Below are 15400 nucleotides of genomic sequence, written 5' to 3'. Positions count from 1 at the left end.
ACTGTTGCAAATCTCTTTACACCACTTTCTTATGTGCGTATACACACACAAATGAAATGTCCGCAAGCACATTATATCATCAGCAGGTTCAGCATCTTAAATAACGACTAAAGAGCAAATGAAGCTTAACTTACATTTCAGAAACACGCACGGCAGGCCTTCATCGCAGCAGCAAAGGTCTTAACTGCATCCTCTATTTCGATTCTCCGTCACATATGAAACAGCCAGCCACCGCTGTCAGCGAGCCGAGCCGCCGTATTGAAGCACTGAGGGCGCGCGCGCTGCGCCCATACCTCCGGTTCAGTTTCCCGAGCCCACGAAGTGCGGCGAAAACATTTTCGGTGTAACTGCCAGACGGTTCATCTCGTCTGCGACAATCTTTGCGGCATCCATCTTCATTGAATTTTGATATCAGAGAGAGCTGGCCAGAGCACAGCATAATAAGTAGCCATGTGGTTGACTTGGAGGGCGGGGGCAAAAGCGCCGGGTTATTCAGTATGGAAATACACACAGACAATGACACGCCACGCCCCTACTGCATGCTAGAATCTCCGAAAACAAGCCGATTTCAACCTCAAAATGTAAGCTTTTAAATATACCAATACTGCTATCTCAAACATGGAGAGGCTTCTTCGTGATTTCAATTAACAGATTCTCCAAAAAATTGAAAATCACCAATTTTGAAAAAAAACTCTTCTTTCTCATTTTGCTCGAAAGTTGTGCTGCCGACTTGTGTCCCTGGTTTCTGTGACGGGTCACATATATATATATATATATATATATATATATATATATATATATATTCGAGATATAAAGCAGGCTTTATAGTTTGCTGGTTTGTGATGTCACCCGCCTCTGGCGTTCCACCACACCCTTGGACTGAAGGGAACCTGAAACTGTAAAGAGCGAATTCTAGCTGATCTTACCCACAAATTTAGTTTTGTTGGTGTAACCTATTATATTTAGGTTGATTCAGTAATGCTAAATAACTTTTTTTATTTGAATAAAATCAATTAATTTAGATTTTACCACATGAAGCACAATTTTTAAGTTATCATTTTTTTCCAGTGTAGATTTTGGACAGAAGGTCCCCAATGGAATGTTGTTGCTGGTGTTTTTCTTTAATAATTATTCTTATGAAAGAAAATTTAAAAAATAAAAATAAATAATGCATTACTAAATTATTCAAATAATAACTTTTTTAATAAATCATTATTACTCATATACCTATATAGTATGCTACCATTTAGCAGTACATCGGTGTGCTTAAAGGGGGCTTATTTCCCATCAGAGTTTGTGATAAAGTCTCTTGTAATGATAAACTACCTGTTGTAAAAACTTAAACCTTCCAGCTGTTGTAGACTTATTTCTTCATACAAATGTATGAACGTTAACATTGACTGCATATTTAATTAGGTCAATATTGGAGCACCACTGTTTATGCTAATTAACAAGGAAATAGTTCTGCAGGACACATTTCAGGCACAACCAAAGATGTAACATTAGCCATTTTGTTTCCATAGAGACATAATCAATTCAGCTTTCACTTTGGTAAACATTAGCAACCTTTTTTGAATGCAATGATTCATGATTCAGTCAATACACTGTGCAATAAATAAATAGAACTTTTGGTTGAATAAAGCACCCAGAAAACTCATAAAAATGTATAATTTGAGAAATCTCTTTAAAAAGAGATTCTAAAGCATTTGGTCCAGCTTTCAACTTCCCATTGTTGCCTTTGTGTCCACTTTATCACCCATGTGGCATTTCATAATGGTGATTAGTCCAATTAAAATGGGTTTCATGCATATTGGTCATGAATAGAATCAAATGGGTCAGGACCGCAATTCTGCCATGTTATTTCATTGCATTTTCACCCAATCGCTTTGTTAGAACAGGGCAAATCGGATTGTGTTCTGCTTCCGTACGTAGCACGATGTTTAAAATGTGAAAATGATTTAAAACAAAAGTGTCAGAGAACATCAGCGTCAAGTCCTCAAACCAACTTGAAGTGAAGTGCATTTCTTTAGAAACCACAGGGGAGAACAGACAGAGAAATGTACAAATCAGTGGTTATAGGGCACTGACAGATGCTCTGTGCTTCCAGAAATGTTCTTAAGAGAATGATGACTGGTAAAGAAGGCAGCATGTGGTCTCATTTGTTAGAAGCACATATTAGATGCTCTGACATGTTATATCAGTACTGCAGGTATAAATTACCAATAAAAAAAGAATCTATGCTTAATGGAAAGGAGATGAGTTAAAGATGAAGGATGACTGATGTCATGCTCCATTGAAAAATGGTCTCCATAATTTGCCCCATTCCTTTACTCCTTCAAAAGGACATATGACCCAGTCGTATCTTGTGGCATAAAACTTGCCCCAAAGCTCCTTTCGCTTTAATTTGCCCTTACAGCTTGCTGTTTAGAGGACCGTTGAGTGCACTTATTGTGCACATGGCATTGGTGGCCTTTAACCTGTTGGCCTCCTCATTTTTCACATTCTTTCTAAAGGCTTTTATAGTATCTTCTTCCAACCTTAAAATGTAGGTCGTCTGTTTCCTTGAGGCTAAGCCATGCTGGCCTATTTACAACCATGTGAAAGCTGTTGCGATGCTCATTGGTTTCTCATCGGGCACCGTCTAGGAACATCACGATTAGAGAGGAACACTCATTTTTCATAAACTGAAATGAAGCATGGACATTATTTTCTAAATGATAGTACAAACACACTCTGGATCTTTTCCCCAATCTCAGCACTTGTGAAATGCAACCTAAGCTGTATGCTGACCGAATTTGCCATCCAGAAACTGCTGAAGCGTATAAATAAGATCTTTGGCTGAGCTCAGTTATATATTTTTTTTCTTCTCATCTGCGTTATACTTTATAGGAATGGTTCACCCAAAAATAAAAACTCTGTCATCATTGACTCACCCTCATGTTGTTTGAAACTCATTTGACTTTCTTCATTCTGTGGAGGACAAAAGAAGTTTAGCAGCCATTGCTTTCATATCTCATTCACACAGGAGTATATTCAAATTTAGCACATTACAACGGGTTAGGACAGGGCTTCTTAAACTTGTTGATGCCACGGACCCCTATATATGATGATTCCCTTGTAAGAGACAGTCATCTTGAAATATAAAGGCAGCCATGTGTGTTCATGCATAGACCTACAGATTGAAAAATTAAAAGTTCTGATTCATTGAATTATGATTCATTGATGTGCTGCTGCAAAAAAAAGTAGAGTCTACTTGATAAAACTAAATAAAGAACTAAATACAAGTTCAGTTGAAAGCTTTGAAAATAACAACAAAATAAATCTGTTTTTTTTTCCTGACAGAAACAGTTTTATCTGTGTATTTAACATTTGTAGATGGTCTAGAGCAGGGGTGTCCGTTCCTGCTCCTGGAGGGCCCCTGTCCTGCACAGTTAAGCTCCAACCCCAATGAAACAAACCTGAACCAGCTAATCAAGGTCTTACTAGTCATACTAGAAACTTCCAGGCCGGTGTGTTGAGGCAAGTTGGAGCTAAACTCTGCAGGACAGTGGCCCTCCAGGACCAAGTTCTGACACCCCTGGTCTACACCAATGGATGTCTCCCTCATATACACACCTGATTCAACTCATAAGCTCATTAGTAGAGACTGCAAGACTTGTGCTGCGTCCCAAATCACATACTATCCATCCTAAGTAGTATTCCAAATTAGAATTAGTGTCCCAAATCATAGTATGTTGAAATTAGTATTTCAAAGATTCCGGGATGGTCTACTTTTTCGGTTAGAATCCAAAGTGCAGATCCATGCACACTCTATAGGTTAATATTGCCCACAACCAATAGGCTTGTTGCATAAACAGAACGTTCGATATTTCCGGGTTGTCACGGTAGGCCGCACAACTTCCGGTTACGTTGACGTCATCTCCTGTCAGAGAGAGCGAGAAAGTGATAGTTTAGTTAGACGGCAATTATGAGTTTCTCAAGAGTAAAAGAAAAACAAATTAAATTACAGCGTCAATCCAGACGAACGTCTTTACACTGTTGTGTGCCGATGTGTGGAAATTCCTCGAAATACAATGGAAAGATTAGTTTTCATCGCTTCCCTGTGGATCTTGAGGTGAGATCAAAGTGGCTAGTCAAGATCCGCAGGGATAGCTTCACTCCAACTGAATGCACTCGTGTTTGCAGTTGTCATTTCCTTTTTGAGAATTTGTAACGACGACTGGAGGGGAGAAACGACTAAAGAAAGGCAGTGTCCCTTGTTTGTTTGCCTGGAATGAGTTCAGTGTACCGGCACCTCGGCTTAATGTCTGGCAACGGCGGCCAAGGCCTCCTTCCCCTGACCTACCGATGGCGTCTGACAACGAGGGGGTCACAGAGAAGGAAGTTGTACATCGTGACCACGCCTACTGTGTCACCCCCACTACTGCACTTGTCACACATCAGCTGGCAGATGAAAACGAAGCCCTGAGGAGAAAGCTAGAGGAGCTCCAACAACAAGCCCAATCACTGCAACTGCTGTCTCGGTTTGGACTCCAACACCTCCAAGGATCTGATGAGGATATTAGTTTTTACACAAGGTTGGTCCATGCTATTATGCAATTTTATGTAGTAGCTAACTCTATGTGTGTCTGGGTTGCAGTGGGGGTTATAGTACTGAAAATCTATACTAAAGTTAAAGTACAATTACTCCCTAACAAATTTACTCGAGTTAAAGTAAAATTTCCTTTTTGAGAGACTGAAGTAAAATTTTAAAAAGTATGTTGTTCCATCAATAATATGTACATCATCATTTTGTATTATTATGAACATAAAGTTCTAAAGTGATTATAATTTCATTGCAGATTTGCATCATACAAGCATTTCCAGGCCTTTTGGCAATTGGTGGAGCCTGCTGCAACAACTAAAATGGTACGGATCACCAGTGTCCATGCTGCCTCCAAAGAACCAAGCCTTCTGAGACCATCCATCAGTAAGTTATGTTGTTAGTCTTAACATTTGTTACAGTTTACTTGACATATCTTGACTGTCAAAGGCTCCAGTATTAATCAAGGGTGTTTTCAGATGATTTGTTAGGGCAACACACATTAATTCTACAGTACAAGTGATTTCTAGTGTGTTGTGTGTTTTTGTTTTTTAACAGAGACTAGCACCGATAGATGAGTTACTGCTTTTCTTGATGCACCTTTCTGTGGGCCTGCATTTGAGGGACCTAGCCAAACGCTTCAACCTCCATACCACCACAGCAAGCAGAATAATTACATCGTGGACACATTTCCTCTATTATCTACTGGGTTCCATCCGCCTGTGGATACCACCAGAGGAATTAAAGGCTCATCTACCACCTGAGTTTGCTTTGTTCCCAGACACACAAGTGGTGCTTGACTGCACAGAAATCTTTTGCCAAACTCCCTCTTCTCTTCTTTTGCACAGCGAAATCTTCTCCCCATACAAGTCACAAACCACTTTCAAGGCCATGATTGGCATTGCACCTCATGGTCCCATCACCTTTGTGTCACCTTTGTATGCAGGTTCCATGAGTGACCGGGAAATTTTTAAGCAGTCAGGAATAGCCAAACTCCTCACACCAGAGATGGCCATTATGGTTGACAAAGGCTTTCTTGTGGACAATCTCTTTTCTGGACAGGTTTACCGACCTGCTTTCCTTGCAAGAAACAAACAGATGACCAAAGAGGATGTCCAGCAGACACAGTCTATTGCCCGTGTGAGAGTGCATGTTGAGAGGTGCATCAGGCGAGTAAAAGAGAACAAACTGTTTGATAAAGTCATTCCTCTGTCAGTGTGTGGGAGCATTGACCAGTTGTTCTCCATCGCTTGTCTCTTGGTGAATTACCAGAATGGACCACTGGTTAAGGAATGGGCAACACAGAAATGAATGGACTAGAATTTTTATGAATCAGTTTACAATCAGTTCCAATTTCTTTGTTCAAGTTTTATTGTTCATTTTTTCGAATCTATACAAAACTTGAACTGATACTGTATGTTGTATGTTTACAAATATCCAAAAATGTAGTGATGTTATTGTTCATTTTTACAAATCTATATATATCTTTGTAAATGTACTCACACTCTCTCTCTCACACACATACTTGCTCATTTGTTATTGCTGTTCAGTTCATTCCATTTTGATGGTCATGTATTTTTACCCAACATGTAATATAATTGTTCATTTCTGTTCATTTTTGTTCTGTTACAGTTAGTAATAGATGATTGAAATAACATCTTAAGAGTCCAACATTTCTCTTTGTAACACTTTGTTCAGATTTGATTCTAAGCATAATGTAAAATTATTGAGAAACGTTTTTTTTTGTAGTTTTTTTCAGTACAAAAAATCCTAGATTATGACAATTTTGTTAAACATTTTATAACATTTAGATATGAATCCAACTTGTGAAAATATATCTTTCAGGTAGTCAAATAGTATAATGGAGCCATATAGGTGTAATGTTTCAGGCAGCGAACTCAAAGTTTAATATTCAAACAGGCAAACAATCCAACAATCGAAACAAGTGTGTATGAACACAAAACAATAACCGGCCAGTGAACAGAGAAACAGGGAGATTAAATACACAGAGATGATAGGCTTGTTCGACTTGAACCAGCGTTGCACAGACCGATCGGTTGATGACATCAAAGTACCGCGAGAGCGATTAGAGAGCAAACGGCTCCTTATGCTTTTGAATCGCTCTCGCGGTACTTTGATGTCATCAACCGATCGGTCTGTGCAGCGCCAGTTCAAGTCGAACAAGCCTAATGACAAAGACAACAGGTGACGATGATGAGTGAAACACAGGTGAAGGCGGGGATGACAACGATGATGATGATGATGATGAACAGGTGATGTTGATGATGACGGAGGATACTGGGAAGTGTAGTACAGATGAAGACAGACGGTGAATGTGACAATAGCCATCTAGTGGTTAAATTGTTTTTTTCAAAAATGGGCATAAATGTTACATTAAACCATTTAAAATTATCCATGTTATCCCCATGAATGAAAGTTAGATATCTGGGTCTTTTATAAAGTGAATTTTGCATAAAATGCAGTTTTTTTGTTTGTTAAAAGCCTATTTAAATAAATATTTTTTAATCTATTCATAGAAATTTACAAGATATTATAAATCCTCCCAAAACTACATAAATGTTGAGGAAAAACATTAACAAACAGAGTAAAATTGCATTTGTAAAAACATTTTTATCATCCTGTTACAAAATTAAATGTTATTGTCTGGGGTATCTGAAGACCCCAAAGATCACAAGTGACAACATAAACGAGGGTTAAACTGATATGTTGTTTGTTTACAAACATTCACAAATGCAAAAATGTTATTGTTTATTTTTACAAATCTATAAAACCTGAACTGATTCAATTTAATAAATACATACAAAAATAGAACTGATTTACTGTAAATTATTCTAAGAGTAACAGTAAATACTAACAGTATCTATTTCAAATACACAGCCATGTAAAAATAAAAAAAGAAGTGATCCCCCTTCTCCCTAATGATTTGTGCAACCTCTGCATCTTTGTAGATTCTTTGGATGACCATGTCATCCTCTGCAAACACCACAAAGTCACACCACTCCATTCTACTTATTAGAAGCTGGCCTTGGACCTGCCAGTAGTAGCTGTGCTGCCGTTTTAATTGCATTGTGTTGCCATGCAACTTCAAGTACTTGCAATCAACATAGCTCTTGCAATTTGGACATTTAATCTCAACCAAACCATAGGGAGGGTTATCAGTTGGGTCAAATACAACCCCGTCAGGAGAAGACCCTAACCAGGGGGCATCAGGGTGGATGATAAACCCACAAGGCCAATAGTTTGTGTTCTTGACCCTGCAGTACTCCTCAATGGCAACAGATTCAAGTACCAGGCCCCTCTTCATGGCAGGAGTTTGAACAGTGCCCTTCCAGATCCTCTGAGTGAGCTGCTGTGCTGTACTCTCACCTCGAACATGGCACAACTCTCTAAAGTGTGAGGACGTTATTCGTGGTCGACCAACCTGATGCCACTCTGCAGACAAGCTCTGGTCCCGTGTGGAAGCCTCCACCTGTCTGGCCATTTCAATACTTGTCTGGAGTGAGATCAGATGAAGTTGTTGTTGTTCACTGCAAACAAATTGACAGGTTGTAGGCTCCAACCTGTAATCAGCCAACGGCAGAAGTGGAGGTGGAGGTGCATCTGAGTGCAACTGGATGGTCCTGAGGGTGCTGAGAGGCGATGGCACTTCCCTCCTGCACTTCCCCTAGTGCTGACTGGACCAACGGAACATCAGAACTAATGGCCATGGTGGTGATGAGTGGCGCCAAGGTCGCAGGGAAATCACTATACACCTCAGCCACTTTGAGCATGTCCACATCTGGCAGTTCTCCCCTCAGTGCTTTGTAAAGTGTGCTCCTGTGTACATGGTAACATGCTGTGTTTCAGATGTGTTTATTTTCATATTTAAATCATGTTTTATCTAAATTATAGAAATAAGATAAAACATTATTACCTTACACCATTTCCAACCGTCTTTTGCTTGGGTTTGGCTGCCAACACGACCATGTCTCTGACCCGGCCTGGCTTCACACCCTGTTGATAGTAATGGTCTTTAATGAAAGCAAGCTTTGCACACATACCAATTCAGCTGACTGACTACACTATGAAACCGTGTGGTAAATAATACTCTCAGACTTACCATAGACCTTGGCTTGTGCCAGCGTTGCTCTGTTTCAGTGCAACTAAGGACAGGGGGTACAGCACTGATCTGAAGCTGCGAGTAGTGTGCTGTCTTATAGAACAGTGCAACATTGTGATTGCACAGTGCCTTACCAGCCACACATGAACACACAGCCTCATACAGTTGCACCGGGAATGAGTGCTCAAGTGTAATCTAAAAAAAAAAAAAAAATTAAATTTTTTTTTTTTTACAAAATAATCACATTACAGATAACCATTGCCATCTTAAATATAGTACAGGCACAGGAAATGGAACAAAATCAACATTTCAGATTGTTAGTCATGGTAGGCTTAACCATATCATATTAGTTAACAAATGACCAAAAATGGTCCTTGGCAGGTCCTGCAAGCATCGTGTGTAAAAAACTTCCTCGTTGACTAACTAAAGTTAACGTTAGCGTTCTCGCTCTGACAAGCAGCTGCTCGCTGTCAGACTCGCTCTGACAGGAGTAACCGGAAGTCGTGCGGCCTACCGTTACAACCCGGAAATATCGAACGAAATACAAACACGAATAAAAACTTGTGTAGAACTACAAACACAAATATTTTCAATACACGTTATGTATAGAGGGAATGCGCGTGACGTCACCGTCAGCTGGAGTGATTGAGGCTCCAGGCAGCGAAAGGTGGATTTGCAGTTATCATTTTTGTGTCAATATGCTGAATTTAGTGGTAAAATCATTCTCTATATATTGTATTGTTATATATTGCAGTGACAACTCATCAATCAAATATGTACCACTGTATATTCTGTATAATTTTACATTTTTAAATAAACACTGACAAAAAACTATACAAGTTTTAAGTCTAGACGATATGATGATATATATAACATTGATATAAGTGATCACCTGGATTTAGACCTGCCTATATTGTATTTATATAAAGCATTCACATGCAAATTTGCTGTATGTATTTCCCCGGTGTCAAAATCAGGCACATATAAATGTCAGGAAACACGATTCCTGGCTGCATGTAAATATCCATGGATCACTGGATCTTTAGTAAGTTGTAAGGAACACTATATTGAGTCTAATCTTTAGTTTAAACTGATAATCGTTTGTTTTACTTGCGTTTTCGCAGTTTCCCCTATTAAATCCAGTCACGCAGCTGCTCTTCTGCCACTCAGTCCGGCTGAGGTGGCGTGTTCCGGCGGGAAAGTGACGTTAATGCATTCCCTCTATTAAAAATTAAATGCTCACTTAGATGCAGCATGTGCCATAATGAGTTTGAAAGGGAAGGGATGTGCTATAAATAGACTATTTGTAAAATATGGGCAAGGCTGGAATTGCCCGTAAGGCTTCGTCATATTTCTATACTTCTTTTATTTTTTGTGTTATAATTTAAGTTTTTTCTTATTGCGGCTGCACTGTTCTTGTTGTGATTTCTGTCTAAACTCATCCCTGACCCCTGAAGTGACCTGCTCAATGAATCAAGATTGCCGCTCTCCAAAGAATGACAGATTGATATTTGTGCTGTCTGGGAAATGTCTGGTGCAAGTCTGACAGAGAAACATAAAGTCGACCCATCGTTCAGAGACACTGTCATTCTAATGAGATACCTTAATTTTGTTGGACAAAAGAATCTGAAATACACTGTACAATGAGCAGTGACTGATTTGACAGCTATAGCCTTCTGGTTCCTGGCTGGAGCAATAAATAGAATTAAATCAACAAGTGTATCTGTTATAGGTTTTTGTGAGTCTGTTATTTATCTATTTTTTTTAAAAAATAAATAATTTTTTTTATCAATCTACGTTTAGCTATCTAGGGCAAATAGACTGTACTACATCAGGCACATACATTGAAATGAAGAAATAAATGATGAAGACCCCCCCCCCCCCCCCTAAAATTCAGAATTTGTCATCGTTCCACTAGAATATATAATTCCCAGCATGTAATCTAGGATTTCAATATGTTTCTAATATATTTTACATATTTTATTATAATATGTTACAATACAGTTCAATTAGTTAACATTAGAGCTTCATGAACTAACAAAGAAAAACATTTTACGGCAAAAAGTGCTTAAAAACACAAACATGGAGGATGTGTGAGAACAACAGCTAAGTAGAGAGGTTTAGATAAAGCTGTTTGAGTGAATAATATTCAGTATCTAACCTGACGAAAAAATATTCATTCAATGTTTGTATTTCATCTGCAAAAGCATTGTGAACTTTTATGAAGATCTGTTTGGTTAACATATAAATGCATCATTATGCAAACACATACTATGAGGAGAGTCTCTGCATTCCCACGACTGGCAGATCAACCTGCTTCTAAATTTGTCTCCAATACGGTAGGAAATTAAATTAAATTGAATGTGGAGGATATTAAATGTGAAAAGATGATGAAGTGACAGAGCGGTCGGTTAAAGATTCAATTAATATGAAATAGTATGTCCCAAAGCTTGCCTACTCTTCTGATACACACTGAAAAGTATGTACTTTTTCTTCACAATACAGTACATACTTTTAAGGCATAGTATAAGTAGCCACACTGGGATGCAGCATTGAATTAGATGTTTTGAGGAAGACATCAAATGTGCTGTGGAGTTCCCAGGACTGATTTGAGAAGCATGCTTAGTTAGTCTAATAATCTGATGTTTATAGTTACAAGTAATGTGTTTGTTGCATTAATACGATAGATAGAATGAATGAATGCTGGTTACTTTAAGGGTTGGGAAAGGGAAGTGACGTGAATGCTTGAATGTTTTTCACACAGTTCGTGATGTGAAACGAGGTGACAAGAACAATAAAGAAGTGAAGTAAGCTCAAGTTCGAGTCGTATTTTCAGATATAACAATTAGCGATGAGAATGGCAGATGATTTTCCCATGCTGCCGTTATATCCCCCGAGCCCCTTTTATCCCGGCATCCCGTTATTCGGCGAGCCTATGATCCCGTGGGAGCAATGGAAAAGGTCATTTGGAACGTACCTGTTAGAATTGGGCCTCGATGCTGTCCCGACGAAGCGAAAAATGGCCCTACTCCTTCACTGTCTCAGATCCAAAGGACAGTGTGTGTTTTGCACACTTGGAGACTCAGATGATTACGCTGCTGCGATGACACTGTTAGATCGACACTTTGAAAAAACAGAGTTTCCTGCTGAAATAGCCTTTGTTCCGACAGCGCAAATAGTGCGCAGGTGAGTCAATTGCTTAATATGTCGCTCATTTAAGAGGGCTGGCAAAACCGTGCTGTTTTGGTACTTCAGAGGAGATGATACAAGATCAGATAATTGAGAAAGCAAACAATACACTCGTTCGGGAGCGGCTGCTAATGGAAGATGATCTCACTTTAGAGAAAGCTGTAATTCTGGCCTCTCAAATCGATTCTGCTTCCCAGTGCGCTGCTAAATTAAACCTGGCACATGAATCAAGTGTAAGCAGTGGGGACAGGTTACAAGAATGCACACAAGTTCACGGGGCAGAGGCAGATATATTTTACCTACCCTCAAGTCCAGTGCAGATGTGGAAATTGTAGCTCCACTAGACACTCATCACGTGCCCATGACTCTCCGGCACAGGGCAAACATGTCTACGCTGTCAAAAGCTGAAACATATTTGTCGGTCTGCTCCAGTTCAAGCTCCTACACAGCGAAACCCGCGTGCTAATGTCACCGGGTGAACAAACCGGGAACCAAAAAAATTTTGACTCGTTTCCAGGGGGAAGGAATGCCGGTGTAACACCGGGCCGGTGCTGGGTTTACCTGTCATGGCCGCCGACCATAACAAGCGCCAGCTGAAGCCAGTGAGTAGCGCTTCATTGAAGCATGTGTCCGGGAAAAAGGACTATAAAGAGAGGGGCTTGAAGCACAGTAGGAGAGAGGAAAAATGCTCGGGCAGTAGGAAAGCTCTACAAGAGTGCGCAAGTGGATTGTATTAGCGGCAGTGAGCGGTGACAGGTGCAGAAAGCAGCGGTTTAAGACCTGATCAGTGTTCTATGTTGAGTCCCCCGAGACATGCTCATTAAGTGAGTCTTTTAAAAGAAACCACGAACAGCAACGCAACGAAGTAAGTGAGAAAACTTCACAGAGAAAGAAGGAGAGTGACTGGCAGAAAAGGCAAGGCAAGGCAAGGCAAGTTTATTTATATAGCACATTTCATACACAATGGTAATTCAAAGTGCTTTACATAGAAGAAATTAAAATAATCAAAAGAAATCAGAATAATTAAAACTGTTTAGAATAAAAGATAAAATACAGAAATAATCAAAGGAAATCAGAATAATTAAAACATAAAATAAAATACAGTGCAAACAGTCGGACGAACAGTGGCACAGTGCTCATTCAGTAAATGCACAGTTAAACAGATGTGTTTTGAGTCTGGATTTGAATGTGACTACTGTAGGAGCACATCTGATCTCTTCTGGAAGCTGGTTCCAGCTGCGGCTGGCATAGTAGCTAAAAGCAGACTCGCCATGCTTAGAGTGAACCCTTGTTATTTCTAGCCGATGTGATCCTAATGATCTGAGTGATCTGTTGGGTTTATATTCACTGAGCATATCTGCAATGTATTGAGGTCCTAGGCCATTGAATGATTTATATTCCAGTAATAATACTTTAAAATCAATCCTAAATGTAACTGGCAGTCAGTGTAAAGACCTGAGGACTGGTGTGATGTGTTCATATTTTCTGGTTCTGCTTAGAATCCTAGCAGCAGCGTTCTGTATGAGCTGCAACTGTCTTATGGTCTTTTTGGGAAGGCCAGTGAGAAGTCCATTACAATAATCCACCCTACTGGTGATGAAAGCATGCACAAGTTTTTCTAAGTCTTGACTGGAAACAAAGCATCTAATTCTTGCAATATTTTTCAGGTGATAGTATGCTGATTTAGTTATTGCTTTGACATGACTACTGAAACTAAGGTCTGACTCCAGAGACACACCCAGATTCCTGACTTGATTTTTAGTTGTTTGACCCCTAGACTGAAGGTATGCGTTCACCTTGAGAACTTCATCTTTGTTTCCAAACGCAATGACTTCAGTTTTGTCTTAACTGAAGAAAGTTTTGGCACATCCAATTGTTTACTTCATCAATGCATTGGCAAAGGGAGTCAATGGGGCTGTAATCGTTAGGCGATAGGGATAAGTAGAGCTGTGTGTCGTCTGCATCGCTATGGTAAGCGATTTGGTTCTTTCTCATTATTTGGCTCATTGGGAGCATGTACAGGTTGAATAGGAGTGGCGCAAGAATTGAGCCTTGAGGGACTCCGCATGTCATGGATGTCCACTCAGACTTATGGTCTCCTATACTCCCATAATAACCTCTGCCTCCTAAGTACGACCTGAACCATTTTAGGACTATCCCAGAAAGCCCGACCCAGTTTTCCAGCCTGTCAAGAAGTATTTTGTGATCGACAGTGTCAAATGCAGCACTGAGGTCGAGTAGTACCAGCACTGATAATTTGCCTGTATCAGTATTTAAGCGAATATCATTTATTATCTTTATGAGCGCGGTCTCTGTACTGTGGTGCGGTCGGAAAGCAGATTGAAAATGGTCAAAGTATCCATTCGAGCTTAAGAATTTGTTCAGCTGATTGAAGACAACTTTTTCAATGATCTTGCCTATGAAAGGAAGATTTGAGATCGGTCTATAGTTGTTTAATATTGTCTTATCCAGATTGCTCTTTTTCTGGAGGGGCTTGACAACAGCAGTTTTCAGGGAGGTCGGAAAACTCCCAGAGAGAAGTGAGGCATTTACCACTTCCAGGAGATCTGCTTCTAAGCTGTGTAACACATTTTTGAAAAAAGATGTGGGAAGTGCGTCAAGGGCGCAGGTTGATGTTTTTAGGTGCTGTACGGTTGCTTCCAAAATTTTGCCATCAATTTCTTCGAAATCAGACATAGTGGCTACTTTCTCGTGCTGTTGTCTGATCTGCGTGACCCCAGCGCAACTCAAGGAGGAGCTGATCACCTTTCTGATATTATTCATTTTCTCGGAGAAGAAAGAAGCAAACTCACTGCACTTTCTCACTGAGAGCATTTCACTGGGAATCTGGCTTGGGGGGTTTGTCAGTCTCTCTACAGTAGCAAAAAGAGTCCGCGTGTTTATATTGCTGTTTATAATATTCGAGAAGAAAGTCTGTCTAGCTTTCCTTAGTTCCTTATTGAAAGCATGGATGCTGTCTTTGTAGATGTTATAATGGACTACAAGTTTTGTCTTCCGCCACATGCGCTCTGCTTTTCTGCATTGTCTTTTCATATTTTGCACTGCTGTTGAGTTTCTCCAAGGTGCTTTTTGTCTGCCACTCTTCTTCCTGACTTTCACAGGAGCAATATCCTCAATTACACTCTTAACTTTTGAGTTAAAAGAATCAAGGAGAAAATCAACAGAGTCAGCAGATATGCTTGGTGTTAAAGATATAGCCTTCATAAATAGTACACTAGTGTTCTCATTTAAGCATCTCTTCTTGACAGACACAGATCTAGCTTCAATGGCAGGAGAGACCAATATATCAAAGAAAATACAAAAATGATCAGACAGTGCTACATCCTTAATAACAATTGATGAAATGTTTAGACCCTTACTGATAAGTAAATCTAGAGTGTGTCCACGATTATGTGTGGGTCCATGTACATGCTGAGTCAGATCAAAAGTTTTTAAAACAGTTTTGATTTCTTTTGCCATATTGTTTTCTGATTATCTATGTGAATGTT

General features: G+C 39.6%; 1 long non-coding RNA gene across 1 annotated transcript; it reads right to left on the bottom strand.

Moving 5' to 3' along the window:
- Window positions 1–8236: 8236 nt before the first annotated feature.
- Window positions 8237–9009, bottom strand: LOC143757844 (uncharacterized). Its single transcript, XR_013210912.1, has 3 exons — window positions 8703–9009; window positions 8517–8596; window positions 8237–8419 (listed from the first exon to the last, which is right to left on the bottom strand). It is a non-coding gene; the product is annotated as an uncharacterized LOC143757844 (long non-coding RNA).
- Between the last annotated feature and the right edge of the window lie 6391 nt (window positions 9010–15400).

Source organism: Siphateles boraxobius, unplaced genomic scaffold, assembly GCF_051911475.1.
Source record: "Siphateles boraxobius isolate OS27281-9 unplaced genomic scaffold, OSU_SipBor_1 11, whole genome shotgun sequence".
Taxonomy (NCBI): Eukaryota; Metazoa; Chordata; class Actinopteri; order Cypriniformes; family Leuciscidae; genus Siphateles; species Siphateles boraxobius.
The sequence above is the reverse complement of the archived record's forward strand: the minus strand, read 5'-3'. Positions and strand labels throughout refer to the sequence as shown.